At 37.7% G+C, this 19,450-nt stretch overlaps 1 pseudogene; it reads right to left on the bottom strand.

The window, feature by feature from the left end:
• Positions 9,749–13,191, bottom strand: LOC110256322 (annotated as a pseudogene).

The raw sequence follows: 19,450 nt of genomic DNA, 5'->3' as shown, positions 1-19,450 counted from the left end.
ACTGTCCTGGAGGTTGAAATGTTTAGTAGGATGATCAGGGAGGCCTCAAGGAAAAGGTGATATTTTAAAAAGACTGGAAGAAGACAAGGTGTGAACCATACTGGCATCTGGACAGAACAAAGTGCAAGAGCAAAGACTGAAAGTAAAGATCATGCCTGGAATGTTTGAGCAATAGCAGGACCTTAAAGTGGGTGAGGCACAGTGAGCTTGCAGAAGGGCATTAGGAGGTGAAGTCATTGAGGTATTAGGCAGGGTGGGGCTGTGTTGTACAGACTCTGTCATCCTTGTGGTATATTGTAAAGACTTTGGCTTTCATTTTTTAATGAGATGGGAGCCACTGCAGGGTTCTGAGCTGAGAAGTAACAGGACCTGACTCATCTGTTGAGAATGATGATGTCCACCTCCTTCACTCTCTCAGTAAATCATCATGGTCTACTTTCTTTTTCATCTCAAATCTGTCTGAATCTTTATTTTTCCATCATCACTGCCAGAACACTAGTTGAGGAAACTTTAATTTCTTACTTGAATCATCTTAATAGCTTCTTAGCAAGTTTTCTTGCCTCCTGTTTGTTTCTCTCAAATTCATTCTCCACCATGTCTCCAGAGAACCACTGTGAAAACTTGATATTTACACCCCAAGTTAAAGCTATCAATAGCCTTATTTTTCCCCCCTGAAAATAAATTCCAAACTCCTCAACATGACTTTTCATGGCCTGATTCCTTATCTCCAGTTTTGTGTATTCCCTATTGTCCCACTTCATATGATGTGATCTGGCCATACTAAACTTTGTTCTTTGAATATATGATGTTTTTTTTCCTTCTGAAACTTCAGAGTTCATTTACTCCAAGGAAGATTTCCTAGATTTTAAAACATGGATTGGTTTACCTTCTTTTTGCTCTTACACCACCCTCTACTTCCCCTACACTGAATCTGTCATTCTATAATCCCACGGTTTCATTCTCTCTATCCCCATTTGTCCTTGAGGCTTGGTGAGAACTGTCTGCCTCATTCATTTTATCCCCAGTGTTGCAATGTTTGTGATACTTAGAAGGTGCTCAGTAAATAAGGAGTGAACAGTGAATGGATGAGAAAACTACTTGACAGATGAGAACACATTGAGGTTATTTATGAATCCCTTGTCAGGATCAAGATGGCAGAAGAGTAAGATGTAGTACTTACCTCCTCCCACAAACCACCACAGTCAGTTATCTCTGATTCCAGAGGTGGGTGTGGCCCACCACCACTAGGGGTCCGTGAAGAGGTACCACCTGCAGCCTCAGTAACTGCAGCAGTTGGCACAGAGGAGGGCACTGCAACTGAGCAACAACCATTATTCTCACTTCTCTGGGAATGCACATGCCTTGCTGCTGCCATTGCCAAATGCTCCAGGTGCTTCCTAAACCTGCCTGAGGGTCATTGCCACTTCCCAGGGCCTTGCAGCTAGGAGCAGCCTGCACCACCTTCCCATGGGTTCTTGCTACTGCAATTTAACCCATCTTATCCTCCATTGGTCCAAGCATCCAAACTCTCACACCAAAAATAAATAGTAAGTCCTCACAAAATACCCAGAGGTGCTCTTGCATATAAATAGCCTTCCAAGACTACAGTAATTGGTTTCCCTAAACTCACAGAATAAGAAAAATATAAGCAAAATGAAGAAGCTCAGGAACCATTCCCACTTACAAGAACAGGAGATTTCCCCTGAAGGAGCAAACAATGAAACAGACCTCTTCAGTCTAACAGACACTGAGTTCAAAAAGGAGACAGTGAAAATACTGAAGGAATTAAGGGTGAATATGAAGGAATTAAGAGCAGATATGAACAGTAATTCAGATACTTTAGAAAGGAACTAGAAAATATAAAGAGGAGCCAAAAAAAATTAGAAAATTCATTTGTAGAGACTCAAGCTGAGTTAAAGTCACTGAAGAAGAGCAGAATGAATAATGCAGAGGAACGAATTAGTGACCCAGAAAATGGAATAAGGGAAATCACCCAATCAGGACCACAGATAGAAAACCAAATGAAAAAAATAAGAAAGCAATATAAGAGATCTATGGGATAATATAAAGTGGGCCAAGTGAAGCATAATAGTGATTCCAGAAGGAGAAGAAAAAGAAAAGGGTATAGAAAATATATTTGAGGAAATTATGGCTGAAAACTTTCCAAATCTAAAGGAAATAGATATCAAGATTCAGAAAGCATAGAGGGCCCCAAACAAGCCCACAACAAGACATATTATAATAAAAATGGTAAAAGTTAAAAAGGGGATTCTAAAGGCAGAAAGAGAAACACAAAGCGTTAATTATAAGGGAATCCCCATAAGGCTATCAGCTGATTTCTCTACAGAAAGACTGCAGGCCAGAAGAGAGTGTCAAGATATATTCAAAGTTCCAAAAGAGAAAAATGTGCAGCCTAGAATACTCTATCCAGCAAGAATATCATTTAAAATAGAAGGAGAAATAAATAATTTCTCCAACAAACAAAAACTAAAAGAGTACAGCAATGCAAAACTCATGTTAAAAGAAATACTGAAATGGCTCCTCTAAATAAAAAAGAAGCAAGAAGAGATAGGATGGAGGTAATCACAAAAAAGTAGTCACTTAAGTAAGCCAGTATACAGAACTAAAAAGAAAAAAAATATATTGCAAAAGTGATAGTAAACAAAAGAAACAGCAAAAGGACGAACATGAAGATGTTAAAAGAGGAGTTCAAAATCATGAAACTGTGTGATAGGAAAGTTAGAAAATCTACACTTTTTTTTTTCTAGAATATGTTTGAGCATATATGACTATCAAGTTAAAGCAAGAAGATATAGCAAGGGGTTAACATACTTGAAAAACAGGGCAACCACAAATCAAAACCAAATAATATACTCACAAAAACTAAAAAACCAAAAAGAAGAGGACACAAACATAAAATAAAAGGAAATCATCTAACCAAAAAAAGGAACAAAGGAGAAATATAGAATCAACTAGACAACAAGGCTTAAAATGGCAATAAATACATATTTATCAATAACTACCTTAAATATCAATGGTCTGAATCCTCCAATCAAAAGACAAAGAGTAGAATAAAAAAACCACAAGATCCTAAAATACATTGCCTACAAGAGACTCACCTTAGGGCAAAGGACACATATAAATTGAAAGTGAGGGGATGAGAAAAGATGGACAAGACAGGAAAGCAGGAGTTGCAATACTCATATCAGACAAAATGGACTTTAAAATGAAGGCCATAAAGAAAGACAAAAAAAGGACACTATTTAATGATAAAAGGATCAATTCAAGAAGAGGATACTACTCTCATGAATATATATGTCTCTAATACAGGAGCATCCAGATAATACACAAACACTAACAGACATAAAAAGAGAAATTGATGGGAATACAATAATAGTAGGAGAATTTAATACCCCTACGACATCAATGGACAGATTCTCTAGACAGAAAATCAAGAAGGCAACAGAGACTGTAAATGACACCATAGAAACGTTAGACTTAATTGATATTTTCAGAACATTACATCCCAAAAAATTAGAATATACATTCTTTTCAAGCACACATGGAGCATTCTCAAGTATTGACCACATACTAGGGCACAAAACTAACCTCAACATATTTAAGAGTATAGAAATTATTTCAAGTATCTTCTCAGACCACAATGGCATGAAACTAGAAACCAACCACAGGGAAAGAAATGACAAAAAACTGACTACATGGAGACTAAACAACATGCTACTAAAAAAACCAATGGATCAATGAGGAAATCAAAAGGGAAATTAAAAAAATACCTCAAGACAAATGATAATGACAACACAACCATTCAAAATCTATGGGATGCCACCAAAGCAGTGCTTAGAAGGAAGTTCATAGTGATAAAGGCCTTCCTCAAAAAAGAAGAAAAATTTCAAATTGACAACTTAACCTACCACCTAAAAGGATTAGAAAAAGAAGAACAAACAAAACCTAAAGTCAGCAGAAGGAAGGAAATCATAAAGATCAGAGAGGAAATTAACAAAATAGAGATTCAAAAAACAATAGAAAAAAAATCAATAAAACCAAGTGCTGGTTCTTTCAAAGGGTAAAGAAAATTGACAAACTCCAAACTTACCAAAAAGAGGAACTCACATAAACATAAAAAATGAAAAAGGAGAAAGCTCAACAGATACTGAAGAAACAAAAAATAAAAATAGAAATAAAAGAATATTGTGAACAATTATATGCCAACAGATTTGACAGCCTATAAGAAATGGACAACTTTCTAGAGACATATAGCCTGCCAAAGAAGAAGTATATCAATTGAACAGACTGATCAAGATGAAACAGATCAATTGAACAGACTGATCACTGGAAATGAAATTGAACATGTAATAAAAACACTCCTGGGAGTTTCTGTGGTGGTGCAGAGGAGAGGAATCCAACTGGTATCCATGAGGATGTGGGTTCAATCCCTGGCCTTGCCCAGTGGGTTAAGGATCTGGCATTGCCATGAGCTGTGGTGTAGGTAGGTCTCAGACACAGCTCAGATCCTGTGTTGCTACGGCTGTTGTGTAGGCCTGTGGCTACAGCTCCTATTCAACCCCTAGCCTGGGAACTTCCATATGCTGTAGGTGCACCCCTAAAAAGCAAAAACAAAACAAAACAAAAAAACCCCAAAGCAAACAACCCCCCCAAATAAAAACACTCCTTACAAACAAAAGTCCAGGACTAGATGGCTTCACAGGTAAATTTTACCAAACAAAGAAGAACATATACCCATCCTTCTTAAACTTTTCCAAAATATTGAAGAAGTAACACTCCCAGAGACATTCTCTGAAGCCATTATCACCCTAATACCAAAAACAGACAAAGACACTACCAAAAAAAGAGAAAATTATAGGCCAGTATCTCTGATGAATTCAGACACAAAAATTCTCAAAATTTTAGCCAATTTAATCCAACAACATATCAAAAAGATCATACACCACAACCAAGTGGGATTCATACCAGGTTCACAAGGATGGTTCCACATACAGAAATCAATCAACATCACACACCACATCAACAAAAGAAAAGTCAAAAAACCACATGCTCATCTTGACAGAGGCAGAAAAAGCATTTGACAAAATCCAACATCTATTCATGATAAGAACTGTTACCAAAGTGATTTTAGAGGGAATATACCTTAACATAATAAATGCCATGTATGACAAACCCACAGCCAATATAATATTCAATGGAGAAAATCTGAAAGCCTTTCCACTACAATCTGGAACAAGACAAGGATGCCCACTCTTACCACTTTTATTCAGCATAGTATTGGAAGCGCTAGCCATAGCAATCAGACAAACAAAAGAAATAAAAGGTATCCAAATTGGAAGAGAAGAGATAAAATTGTCACTCTATGCAGATGACATGATACTCTACATAGAAAACCCTTAGAACTCCACACAAAATCTACTCAAAATGATCAAGAATTTAGTAAGGTAGCAGGATACAAAATTAACACTCAGAAATCAGTTGCATTTCTATATACTAATAATGAAATATTAGAAAAGGAATATAAAACTATAAAAACATTAATTAAGGAAATTAAATAGGATTCAAAGAAATGGAAATATATTCCATGATCCTGGACTGGAAAAATTAACATTGTTAAACTGGCCACACTATCCAGAGCAATCTACAGATGTAATGCAATCCCTATCAAATTACTCATGACATTTTTCATAGAACTAGAACAAACAAGCCACAAGTTTATATGGAACCATAAAAGACCCAGAATTGCCAAAGCAATTCAGAGGAACAAAAACCAAGCAGAAGGCACAACTTTCCCAGACTTCAGTCATTATTACAAAGCCACAGTCATCAAGACAGTGTGGTACCAGTACCAAAGCAGGCATATAGAACAATGGAACAGAATAGAGAATGCAGAAATAAACCCTGACACCTATGGTCAATTCATCTTTGACAAAGGAGGCAAGAATATAAAATGGAGAAAAGACAGTCTCTTCAGAAAGTGATGCTGGCAAAACTGGGTAACTATATGTAAATCAGTGAAACTAGAATACACCCTCACACCATGCACAAAATAAACTTAAAATGGCTTAAAGATTTAAACAAAATACAAAACACCATAAAACTCCTAGAAGAGAACATAGGCAAAACATTCTCTGACATCAACCATACTGATGTTTTCTTAGGTCAGTTTCCCAATGCAGTAGAAATAAAAACAAAAATAAACCAATGGAACCTAATCAAACCTAAAAGCTTTTGCCCAGCAAAGGAATCCATTAAAAAAAAAAAAAAAAAAAAAAAAAAAAAGGAGTTCCCGTCGTGGCGCAGTGGTTAACAAATCCGACTAGGAACCATGAGGTTGCGGGTTCAGTCCCTGCCCTTGCTCAGTGGGTTAGGGATCTGGCGTTGCCGTAAGCTGTGGTGTTGGTTGCAGACACGGCTCGGATCCAGCGTTGCTGTGGCTCTGGCGTAGGCCAGTGGCTACAGCTCTGATTCGACCCCTAGCCTGGGAACCTCCATATGCCGTGGGAACGGCCCAAAGAAATAGCAAAAAGACCAAAAAAAAAAAAAAAAAAAAAAAAAAAAACAAAAAACAACCTACGGAATGGGAGAAAATAGTTTCAAACCATGCAACTGACAAAGGCTTAAATCTCCAAAATAAACACTCATACAACTCAACAGAAAAAAAAAAAAAAAAAAAAGAAAAGAAAAGAAAAATGGGCAGAAGACCCGAATAGACATTTCTCCAAAGAAGACATACAGATGGACAACAGGCACATGAAAAAATGTTCAACATCAATTGAACACTGAACATAATTATTAGAGAAATGCAAATCAAAGCTACCATGCGGTATCACTTTACACTGGTCAAAATGACCATCATTAGTAAGTCTACAAATAACAAATGCTGGAGAGGGTGTGGGGAAAAGGGAACCTTCCTACACTTCTGGTGGGAATGTAAATTGGTAAATTTTGCCAATTTATGGAAAACAGTATGGAGGTACCTCAGAAAACTAAATACAGAACTACCATATGGACCAGAAATCCCACTCTTGGGCACATATCTGGACAAAACTTTCACTGAAAAAAGCACATGCACTCCTATGTTCACTGCAGCACTATTCACAATAGCCAAGACATAGAAACAACTTAAATGTCCATTCACAGACGTATGGATTAATACAATGTGGTACACATACACAATGGAAAAATACTCAGCTACAAAAAGAACAAAATAATGCCATTTGCAGCGATGTGGATGGAACTAGAGACTCTCATATTAAGAGAAATAAGTCAGAAAGAGAAAGACAAATAGTATATGATAACACATATCTGGAATCTAATATAAGGCACAAATGAACATATATACAGAAAAGAAACAAACTCATGGACATGGAGAACAGACTTGTGGTTGTCAAGGGGGACGAGGAGGCAGTGGGATGGACTGGGAGTTTGGGTTAGTAGATGCAAATTATAGCATTTGGAGTGGATAAGCAATGAGATCCTGCTGTATAGCACAGGGAACTATACCTAATCACTTGTCATGGAACATGATGGAGGATAATATGAAAAAAAGAATGTGTATAAATGTATATCTCAGACACTTTCCTTACAGCAGAAATTGACAGAACATTGTAAATTGACTCTAATAAAAATTTTTAAAAAAGAAAAAAAATGGATGAATTCCTTTCTGTCACAGCCAAGAGACACTCAACTATTTGTTGTATGCATGAAAGACTGAATCAATGCATAAAAGACGTTTTGGCCATACTCATGGACGTTCCCAGGCCAGGGATTGCATCTGTGCAATAGCAGCAACCTGAGCCTCGGCAGTGACAATGTCGGATCCTTAACCCGCTGTGCCATCAGGAAACTCCAATAAAAGATTTTTTGATGCTTTGTATTCAGCTTATTTCCCTGATTATCTAAATGCTCTTTGGTAAGGTGACGTGTGGCCTCCCACTGAACATACACATTAGCAGGTACTGGCTTACACTGTGTAACCTGGTGGTTTTGGAAGCATCCTTCAGCATGAATCCTCTCCAGCTCTAGCTCTGGGGGCTGGGATGTGAGTAGTACTTATTTTGGTCTGCTTTGGACACATGATCAACTTTAGAAGACTGAAACAGCAATGATTTAAGTGATGGGCAGCAGAAATAATGACTTTAGGGGATGCCAACAGTTTTCAGAACCAAAGGAGAAACTTAATAATGGGTTCCAATTATAGTGCCATTTCCTTTTATAAAAGTCTGAATGTAGCAGAAGCTTTAGCAGTGAGTGGATACTGAGGTTTGTTCATGAGTCCATCTAGAAGGGTTCTCAGGTCCTCTAGAAATGGGAAGGAAGTTTTGGAGAACTTAAGAGTCCTCAGTTATGACTAGATGGGCATATTTGATTTCTGTCTTCGCCATTAATTTGTCTGAGAAATATTACTTGGAAGTTTTAATCCCAGGATGCTGTGACCTAGAGAAATATAGGTTATAGCATCCTACATGTAGTACTGTTGTACTCCTCCCCAAATCACCAAGCTATGAATAAAGGAAAGCTAAATGTATGAGAACTCACTGTAGTATGGGCAACCACCACATGGCCAATCCTAGCAGGTCTCAGAAAGTGGAAGTCAGAAGTGGCCTAATTTGGGGGCTTGGAGTTTGAGCTCAAAATGGTTTGAGGTAGGTCTTTCAAGATGAAGAACTGACCTGGATTGGCTAGTTTGTGATGCAATAGTTGAGAACTGGTGGACCCTGGACATGAGGGTCTTGAAACAAACCTTGATAAGTAACTTGGCATTATAAGTAAAGGTTTGCCAAGATGGGAATACTCTTATCTCTGGTAACTAATTGCCTTTGGGAATTTCTTGAAGCAAAGAGTGAAGTGTTTTTCTGTTTTGTTTGTTTTTTAATTGGTTTATAGCTCTAACATTCCCAGGCAAAGTTTCCTGGAAAAAACAACCAATTCATGTTGACATAGCTTATCCATATTCTTTCTATTTTTAAGTGACAATCTTTTTCATCATTTTTTGAAAAATACAGGTCTGGAAAGAGTCTATTGCATTGTGTACTGAATGCAAGGTCTGACATTGCAAGTGTATATGACGTAACACAGCATAAGTAAAAGCCTACATAAAATGACACATATTGTACATAGTAGTAGTGCCTATCCCTCTAAATACTAAATTTAAGAAAATGAAGTAAGGCCTCTTACTATATGAGAAATATAGACATTGCAATCATAAAGTTCTCTATAAAGCAAAGAACTTTAAATCGTTTTGTTGTGCCATCTATTTTGTCTACATGGAGTTAGGAATGGTGCCCAGGAAAAACTTGGCCAACAAAAATCCAGCACTTTCAAAGAGCTTCTCCCAGGAAGCAGGCTGCTGATGTCTAAGACAGGCTGGCACCTTGGCTTCCTAGAGACCTCAAGTCCACTATGATCTGTCTTGGGGCTAGTTTGAGGCCAGTGGGAAGAATACCAGGTAGAAGGAAGCTTCTGTCATGACGGCTTATGCTATACCAACTCTATGGATAAGAACACTTAACATTTTTTTTGGGTTTTTTTTTTTTTTGCTTTTTTTAGGGCTGCCCCCATGGCATATGAAAGTTTCCAGGCTAGGGGTCAAATGGGAGCTATAGCTGCTGGGCTACGTGTGGCCATAGAAACATGGGATCTAAGCCGCATCTACGACCTACACTATGGCTCATGACAACGCTGGATCCCAACCCACTGAGTGAGGCCAGGATCGAACCCTCATCCTCACGGATACTAATCAGATTAGTTTCTGCTTTGCCACAATGGGAACTCCCCACCTAGCATTTTTGATGCCTGTCTGTAACACTCAGCAAACACTGAAGTGTGCTTGAGAATAAAAATAAAACATTGGGAACAAAAGCCATTTTCTAAACATTCTGCAGATACCATTCATTCCTTTCAGCCATGTTTTCACTAAGATGCTCTAAAAGAGGCTAGCCAGTCCAGCAGGCCAGGATCAAGGGTAACAAAACTTTTCCAGGACAATTACTAATAATGAGTTAAAAATACATACAAATTTATTACGGAGAGAAAAATCAATCTCTATTATTCACATAGCAACATAGTCAAGTGCTGTAGCAATATCCACATTCCAAGGTCACCTTGGAATATGGCCACACTTCCCTTCAACCTGAGAAAGCCTGTGTGGAGGAGAATGTATAAGATTAATCCCATCACCTCCTCCCCAAACACTCAGGACTGAGAAAGCTCATTATCCATAGCAAATGTAATGCAATGCAGTACAATGCAATGCAATAAGATAAAAATAAAATAAAGTGCATTTCAATATATACACAGCAATAGAGGACTACTATTCTCACTCTGGACTTCCTGGCATCAGACAAAGCAAGGCTATTTGCAACAGTAGTGCCTATGTTGACTATGGCAATTTCACTAGAGAAATAAGGATTGCAAAGTTCCTTTATTTCCAGGTAATTTCCTGAACTAAGACAATAGTCTCACCATCAAAGAAAATTTTCTCAAAATGTTTTTATAAATAAGATTTCACAGTATACCAGATTCTTTATTAAATTTAAACTACTAATGCACTGAGGACATCCCCAAAACTTAAGTATGAGTAATAATAGTATTCTTAGATTTTTATACACTTTATAGATACCCAAGCATTTATTAGGCTATCCATTTAAGTGATTTGTAAGTCAGTAGTAATAACCAAATCTCTATTTTTCCTATCCTGTTCATCAAAGACACCATGTTCCAAAAGGAATGAAGCCCACTTCAGTGGGATCTTGTGTCCCTCAACTTTGCACAATGAATTTAACTATTCAATCTCTATGTCCTTGACTCTATGACTTACCTAGTCTGAAGAAAATCTTATAGAAAAGTGGAAAATGGCAGAACAGAGTGGAAGCATCGGAATGAGTGTTTTGGTAAACTTTAAGGGAATAACTCTAATTGCCTATGTTTACAGTCTTACTATAATCCTCCTGAACCTCTAGATTGAAAATTTTTAATAATTTAAACCTGAGAAGGGATTTCAATAATAAAGATCTAGTTTGTATGTAAGGTTCTGGTTTATGGAAAGATGTGTGGCTAGCCCAGCTGTGTTTCCATTTTAAACGTCCATTATCCTTCCTCAGCACAGTATTGACAAATTCTTCCATATGTCATGTCACTGGTGAGCCCCCTCAACTGCTACTTCTACTTCTTTTAGCGGCTAGCTTGCACATATGAGATTCACTGAAGTTCTCACTTTAGCATGTACGGAATTTCTTTTTCATGACATCAACTTCCTAAAAACCATCAACTGGGAACAATTTCTAGTTAGTAAAGGCACAACTTCTCCTTATAAAAGGAAACCAAAAGGGTTGTTTGGAAGCTAAAAAAAAAATCTTAGATATTCCTATAAAGTTATGTTGTATCTGCTACCAAAACCCAGAGACATTTACTAAATCCAAAGATTATGTGGATTATGTAAAAGCATGAATATGGCAGTTTAAGACATATTACCAATTTTCCACTATACCATTTGGGCAGAAATGTTAGTATTACAGGAACAATTATAAGTGTCAATACCACCCTACTGACTTGTTTTCCTGATGCTTTTAGTAAACTTCCGTCAGCTCCAATGAAGCATCACTCATCAACCTACAGGCCCATGAGATAGAACAAGGGGATTCACTAGTCCAGCAACTAGCACTCAGCAGGTAAACACTGCCTTAGGGTAGAGTCCATAAAAAGCCTTAAACCAAGGAAAGACTTAACAGAAGTTGCACAAACATTGTTGGTTTTTTATATTCCTAGGGAGTCAGAAATGATTGGTTTTTATTTAAAGAAATGGAATCTATGCTCAAAAACAATGTAATGTTTCAAAAAATGCAAAACTCAGAATGGAAAAACATTAGAAAAATACAGCTTATTAATCAGTAGATTACTTTGGTTAAATTGTCATAGTAAGTGCAATTTATTATTGTAGTTAGAAGCATGGTTCTCATTCAACAGGGTGCTAGTGAAGTACATGAAAACAGTTCACAGAGACCGTAGCCCTTTATCTTTTGTGACTTCAAAACTTAAAAAGACAAAGGCTAACTGGGATTTGATATTCAGATATTTACTTGCTCAACACAAATTGAGTTAGGAGATAGCTAAACATCTCATTTATTTATAGCGTTCTCTGAAAGTTCCTATTTGGACACCAATAGTTCTCATCTTGGCTGGAAATCAGAGTCATCTAGGAAGCCTTAAAAAATTACCAAGTGCCCAGACCAATTAAATCTGCACAGTGGAGCCCAGGAATCACTATTCTTTATTTTCCCCAGGTGACTTTATGGGTAGCCAGGCTGCACACCACTGATGCATCCCTTTCAGAAGGTGGTTGCATGAAACATACTGTATCTAGATAGTTTTGTTTTTTTCTAAATTTCATCAGGAAAAGGGCTTTTTAGAAAAAAGGCAAAAGTTGTGCTTCCTCTAAAGGGTCAACTTACTGTTTCAGAAGCCTTTGGAGGTTATCTGGAGCGCTGCCTGAAGAGACAGAAGTCCTTCTCTTGACCCAGCAGGCAGAGTCTCAGGCTTCAGCAGCTGCCTCCAAGAATGAAGAATGCCCAGATGTCCCGTGAGCACCATGATGAAGTATGCTGATACCGTGTTTAATCCATGACGAGGATTTATGAAGCTCAAGGCTGACACCAGCAGATAGGTGAGGAGAACTACAAGACTGGCATATCACTTTTTCTTCTCACAGCCATCAAAACCCACAAGGTCCCACCCAGAACACGTGCAGCACTAGGATCACCATCAACGCGAAAGCTGAAATTGGGAATCCCTGGGGAGGGTCTCCATGAGTTCCCACTGTGCTCAGCCCCAAGGAGTCAGACTGGGTATTTATAAAGGAAAATATTCCACTCATGATTCCAAAGTCTAAGCCAGAAACACAGGCCAGCAGTTGCATAGAGAGTGCTGTCTCACCTGGGTTTAAACTCTTCAAACGCTCACTGGCTTTCTTAAAAAGTTTAAAATATGCAAGCCAGAACATTTCTTGGATACAGACTGAGGCTAACACTGCAAAAAGCAGGAGAAAATCTGCCATGAACCAAACAAAGGAGGAAAGCTCCGCTGACGAGGAAGATGGAGAGCGCAGGTGCGGGGGCAAGGACGGTGCCTCGGAAGATCCAAAAACCTAGCCAAGGTCCTGGCAACAGCGGAAGCTGACCCAGGAGGCTCAGCTGATCTGTATTCTTAATTAAGTCACCTTAACACAGATGTCTCAGCACTTACACCTTTTAATTGTTTTCATCTTAAATACTTTGGGCGGCTATGTCCTCAATAGTTTTCAAGAAGAGGTTTTGAAAAGCAGAGAGGGTGAGGGTATAAAGCATGAAAAGAAAGAGGAAGCACTCACTGTTGAAAGAGGGAAGTGTGAGATGGGCAGAGTTGAGAAAATGCAGGTGACAAAAACAAACTTACTTTTGTACAGTTTTGCTTGCGGTAAGATTTCTGCTTCAGCCAATAGAATAATCAAACACAGACTTGATTTTCCCTTCCAGAGAATCACCTGCATAAACCAACCTCTGCTTTTTCTCTTTTTGTTTTTTTTTTAAATTGAAGTATAACTGATGTAAAACATTATTTATTAATAGGTTACAACATAGTGGTTCACAATTTTTAAAGGTTATACTTTTATTTATGAAACATTGACTATACTCCCTGTTATACAGTGTATCTTTGTAGCTTATTTATTTTATACCTCTTTATCTTTGACCTCTATCTTGTTCTTCCTCCCTTGCTTCTTCCTACTGGTAACCACTAATTTGTTTTCTATGTCTGTGAGTCTGACCAAACACTCCTTTAAATGATACAGCCCATGGAAACAGACATTCCACAAATGATGGTGGACTGAGTGATGGTTTCTCACATACTCTTCTTTTACAATCCATGCATTTGGAAATGGTGGTGATGAGTGAAGGAATTATGATGAGTAATGATAGCGTAGTTCTACGGTAAAAAAAAATGAGCCATGTTCTGGCATTAAAATATTTGTGGATATTTGATTAATCTATGCTCAATGCTCTGAAACACTGCCTCTAGTCAGTAGCTTAGGTAGATACTCTCTCCTCTACTTATTTAACACGGCTGAAAGTATGGTACCTGGACATTTCCAAGACTACAGAGATTAACAGCTCAAGCTCTGGAGTGAGATGGAATTGGATACAAATCCTTGCCCCTAAAACTTTTTATTTTTGTGATTTTATGTAAGTTGCTACTTAGCTCCAGCCTAGGTGTCTCATCTAGAGATACTAGTTGCCTTTTTTTTCAAGTAGAAAATAGTGATAATGAGTAGCTACCTGATATGATTGTGGTAAATAATGATAACAGCAGTGTAAACTTTCAGCCTAGTTCATAGTGTGGACTCAGTAAATACTAGACATTATTATTATTATAGTTATTAAGTATAAGGTATATTTCAATGCTCGTTTGAAGATGAGAGACATAGATACATAGATTCAAAGAACAGGAGAGTTAGAAGGGACCATAGATATGTTCTAATGCAGCACTTTTATTTTATAGGAGAGAAAGCTGAAGACCAGAGCGAGTGAATAATAACTAGAGTGAAAAAGCTAGTTATTGGAAAAAGCAGGCATCACGTTTCCATGGCTTGCCTTGCAGCCAGCGAGCGCCTGTGAAGGACAGCTGTGGAAGACAGCCTCCGGGGTTCTGGTTGATAGCCACTTGTGCAGAGCCTTTTGTTCCTAAATGGTTAGAACCTGGTCTAATTTGCAATATTTTCAGCCGAAAATTGAGTGTCTGACATAATTTGACTCTTGAAGCTCAGATCTTTTAGTTTATTGGGCATATTCTCATTACTTGGCAATTACTTGGCAATAACTGGTATCTTTAGAGTGTGAAGTAAATATTTTAAGATTTAAATAAGCCCTATGTGAATGCTAAGCTTCTCATTTGTGGACACATTCTTCCCATACTCAGCAACTATTCAGCAGCTTCTTTTGCCAAGGAAATACCAAATATTGTTGAAAGAAAAAACAGCTGCAAAACAAAACAAAACAAACAAAAAACTGGCTTTTTAAGGGGCTTCCACAATAAATGGTTGAAGAACCTAGAAGGTGATTTATGGTGATGTTAAACAAAACTTTAAGAAATTATAGCTTCTTGGAGTTCCCATTGTGGCTCAGTGGAAACGAATCTAACTAGTATCTATGAGGATGCAGGTTCCATTCCTGGCCTTGCTCAGTGGGTTAAGGAGCAGGTGTTGCGGTGAGCTGTGGTATAGGTTGCAGATGTGGCTTGGATCCCATGTTGCTGTGGCTGTAGTGTAGTCCAGCGACTACAGCTCCAATTTGATCCCTAGCGTGGGAACCTCCATATGCTCCAAAAGACAAAAAAAAAAAAGAAAAGAAAGAGGAGTTCCCGTTTGTGGCGCAGTGGTTAACGAATCCGACTAGGAACCATGAGGTTGCGGGTGCGGGTTCGGTCCCTGCCCTTGCTCAGTGGGTTAGGGATCTGGCATTGCCATGAGCTGTGGTGTAGGTCACAGATGTGGCTCAGATCCCACGTTGCTGTGGCCCTGGCGTAGGCTGGTGGCTACAGCTCCGAATAGACCCCTAGCCTGGGAAACTCCATATGCTGTGGAAGTGGCCCTAGAAAAGGCAAAAAGACAAAAAAAAAAAAAAAAAAAAAAAAAAAAAAAAAAAGAAATTATAGCTTCTAGTCTTAAATCAATAAAATTTTATTGAGCACTTGCTTTGTACAAAGCACTGTAGGTGATTTAAAAACGCATGTTATTTTTGCCTTGGAGGTACCGACAGTTTAGTAGGAAAAATAAAATGTAAGTAAATTAATCAGAAGTTACATAATAAAATGCAACTTAAGTAAGGTTTGAAAATGAACACTGGAGGGCATTGGTAGGCAGAGATCAATGAATTGCCAAGTGAATGGTGCTGTGGATATTTGCTCATTTTGCCTTTCCTCCTTCTTTCAGGACAGTGCCTGATTCTGGTTTTGGAATTATCTTTCCCTTGCAGTCTTGGGGAGATGTAAATTCAGGTGCTCTGACTTTCTCTAGCTGAGGAGTGATCTTGTGAACCAGGTCATGCCCACCAGCTTGTCTTCCAGAATGACTCGAAGATTGAAATTGTTCATAAAATTGTTGACCCCATTGGCTGACTTTATTGCTGATCTTTGCTGAGTCATGAATCTCTGGCTTTCCAGTCAATTCTTATACTCCTACTGGAAATAAACTCCTTTTCTTCATGGGTTCATTAGACTTGGTGTGCATAGTAATGGAAGATCAGAAGGAAGGAGATGTGGGTGTCAGGGAAGAGTGGCGATGACATTGGAATAGGACCTGGAAAGGAGGTGGAGGTAAGTAAATGAGGACTTTCAGTTTGGTGACATTCTATTAATTCTAATACTAGACCACTATAAGAACCATCTTATAGTTTGTGAACTAATTAGAAAGGTTGTTCACACACCTGAGGATTTAATGCATTGCTAAGTGCAAAACCAGAGCAGTAGTGTTGGAAAATATTTTACGTTAAAAAACAAAAAAGACAGCTAGAGCTGTAACTCCCTGAAAGTCCCTGTAGCAGTCTCTTCTGTGTTTAAGTCTCTTTTGCTTGTCTTAGTTCTATGATAATCCACACTTAAAAGTGGAATAAATTAATTCTTTAGTCTATCAAGATTCAGTAAAATCTAATCTATACTTTCTTCACTGAACAGTTAGAGTATTTGAAAACAATATTATCCCCCATTCAACAGTTGTTGTTCATATTTAAAACCACATATGGTGCTTGTAAAGAGCTCTCAGACATTAGTGAATATAATTTCCCAAAATCACTTTACATGCAAAGCCATTGTATAGCTTGATTAAATAATGTGTGTGAAATTCTGTCTGGAGATACACATGCACTTCCTAAGCCAGGAAGAGACAAATACCAATTCTCTGGGCTAGAATTTGGTCCAATTTCACTCAAAAATAATTTTGCTGTTGACAAAATGGAAATGTGCTGAAGAACTGGGAAAAAAGGAAAATGGAGAGATTAGTAAGGTCCATCTTCCCTTTTTCCTCTTCTATATGTATCATTTTATTTTTCTAAGCCAAGCTCAGAAGAGGAAAATACTTTTTTGAATGTGATTTTTTGACGGGGAAATAAGTCCATATTCTGCTCCTGCTTGTGGAATTAAAATACCTCCTACCTCAATTTTTATAGCAAACTAGTATGCCCACACTTGAATTTCTGGCAAATCCTGGAATATAATACTGTACTCATTTTGCATTTATTCCTTATTGGCTGGACGAATTTTTAAAACATGAGGTAAATCAAGTGGGGAGATTAAAATCAGATGGTTTTGTACAGACTATCAGTAATGAGGGTAAAATTGGCATTTTTCCATCTGCTCATTTGATTATACATTTTGTACTTATTTTTAAGGTCAAACTAGAGTTGGAAAGTGTTATTGAAGTCTAAAATGTAAAACATTTCTTAGTCATTTTCATAGTGAATTTTGAATCTTTAAAGTGCCCATGGCCAGACTATGCCAGGATATGATCAAGTGGGTTTTTCTTTCCTTAAGGAGTTTATTTTAAAATGTATGTGGCAAAGGCTTCTCAGTTAGTTTATCTAAGGGAGATCTTTGGGAATTTTTACCCTTGACTTCTTGTGTTGCCATGGGAATGTCCATTTTTATATCTTCAGAGAGATACTGTTTTTCAGTGTGACAGAGCAGAGAGAATGTAAGCCTTATATTTAGGAAATAATGTATCTACCTCTGGCCTTAACTCCTTGCTAGCTGTACCACTGTAGGTAACTGGTTAACGTTCTCCAAGCCTTGGGTTTTTGTATTTTAAATGAAATTAATTTCATTCTGAAGGATTATTATGAGCATTAGAAATGAGTGCATCAGAAGACGTTTAGTACATAATTGTAATTATATTGATGTGACTGTGAAAAGGCTTCTTAACATGTAAATATTTCCTTCTTGACTCCAAGCTTACATCTCTCTTAAAGAGCTTTCTGTCTTTGTCAGCATAGTCCCTCAATCTATTTGTGATGTAAAATTTTTAAAAAATAGTAGAGAAGGAGGTGATCTGAGTTGTGGAAGAAAAGGAGAAAGACTTGAAACAGAGTGTTTCCTATTTCATTTCAAAGAGCTGAGGAAGTTGGAGGTGACAGATGGCAACTTGGATGGGTGCTGGAAAGTTTGGTGGTTTGTTGAAGTGAGGCCCTAGAGCAGCACTGTCCAATAGAAAGATCTGCAATTGTGGAATTGTTCTCTATCTGAAATGTCCAACAACATTGCCACTAGCTACACAGGACTACTGAATACACAAATGCAGATAGCGTGACTGAGGAACTTTAAATTTCACTTAATTTTAATTAATGTACATGTAAATAGCCATGTATGGCCAGTACATACTTTATTGGACAGCACAGCTCCAGAGAATCTAGAGGATATGAAATACTGAAGGAAGTTAAGGAGAGCAGATTTTAGCAAGTATTATCACAAATATTGTGAATTAGATCCTTAATATTTCTTGAGAGATGTAACTAAAAAATTGAAATTCATTTGAAGTTAGTTCTGAGAGCTGAATTGCATACAGAGTTAGATATAGATATGACTCACAGCTGAGGACAGGATATATGGGGCCCTGACTAATGCTGTGGTTACATGGACAGTAATAAAAATTTCCTTTCCTTATCATGTTGATAACTGAGAATTTTTACAGACATAAAAACTCATAAGGAAAGAGGTTATTTATTTATATGAATTTATTTATATAAATTCTTTTCACTTTAAACACACAACCATACCCAAACGTCTCATCTAGAACTCAAACTGTTATATAAATGAGTTCTAAATATTTGATTTAGAAAATTAGAGCTAATTATCTATAGGCTTTATATTGTGTAGCAGGATGTATTTTCTCAAATAACGATGACAACCGCCACTGCCACCAGGACTCATTTTATCTCTAGCAGTCCAATGGATGGGTCTTGAAGGTTCAAGAACCTTCAGAAATGCATAATATTTTGGTGTGTGTGTGTGTGTGTGTGTTTTCTGGGAAAAAATCTACATTCATTAGAGATTTTGTATTTGATATTTATTCTTTTAATTTTTCTTCATCTGCCTGGGAAATAATAACCTTGTTCACTTATTACTGTTGAATCTAAAAATACTAGACATATGCTTTCCCACCCCCCTTTGCAGAGCTGGGTGTGAACACTTGGCTCTTTATCTCTGTTCCTGAATTGGAATTGGGAATGAGAGAGGAAGACATAGGGTGGAGGTGCAAGTGGGCAACACTCTGATGTTGGGGGCAGTCATGGCAAGAGTGAGTCCTGAGCCCATGGAGGATGTCAGAATTGGCCTCAGGGCTGTCCTTACTGGCACTGACTCCACAGAAAGATTTTGGATATAGTTTCTGTTTGCATAGCCCCAAAGGTGT

The sequence above is a fragment of the Sus scrofa genome, chromosome 13, assembly GCF_000003025.6.
Source record: "Sus scrofa isolate TJ Tabasco breed Duroc chromosome 13, Sscrofa11.1, whole genome shotgun sequence".
NCBI lineage: Eukaryota > Metazoa > Chordata > Mammalia > Artiodactyla > Suidae > Sus > Sus scrofa.
Note: the sequence above shows the minus strand (reverse complement) of the source record. Positions and strands in the feature narration are given on the sequence as shown.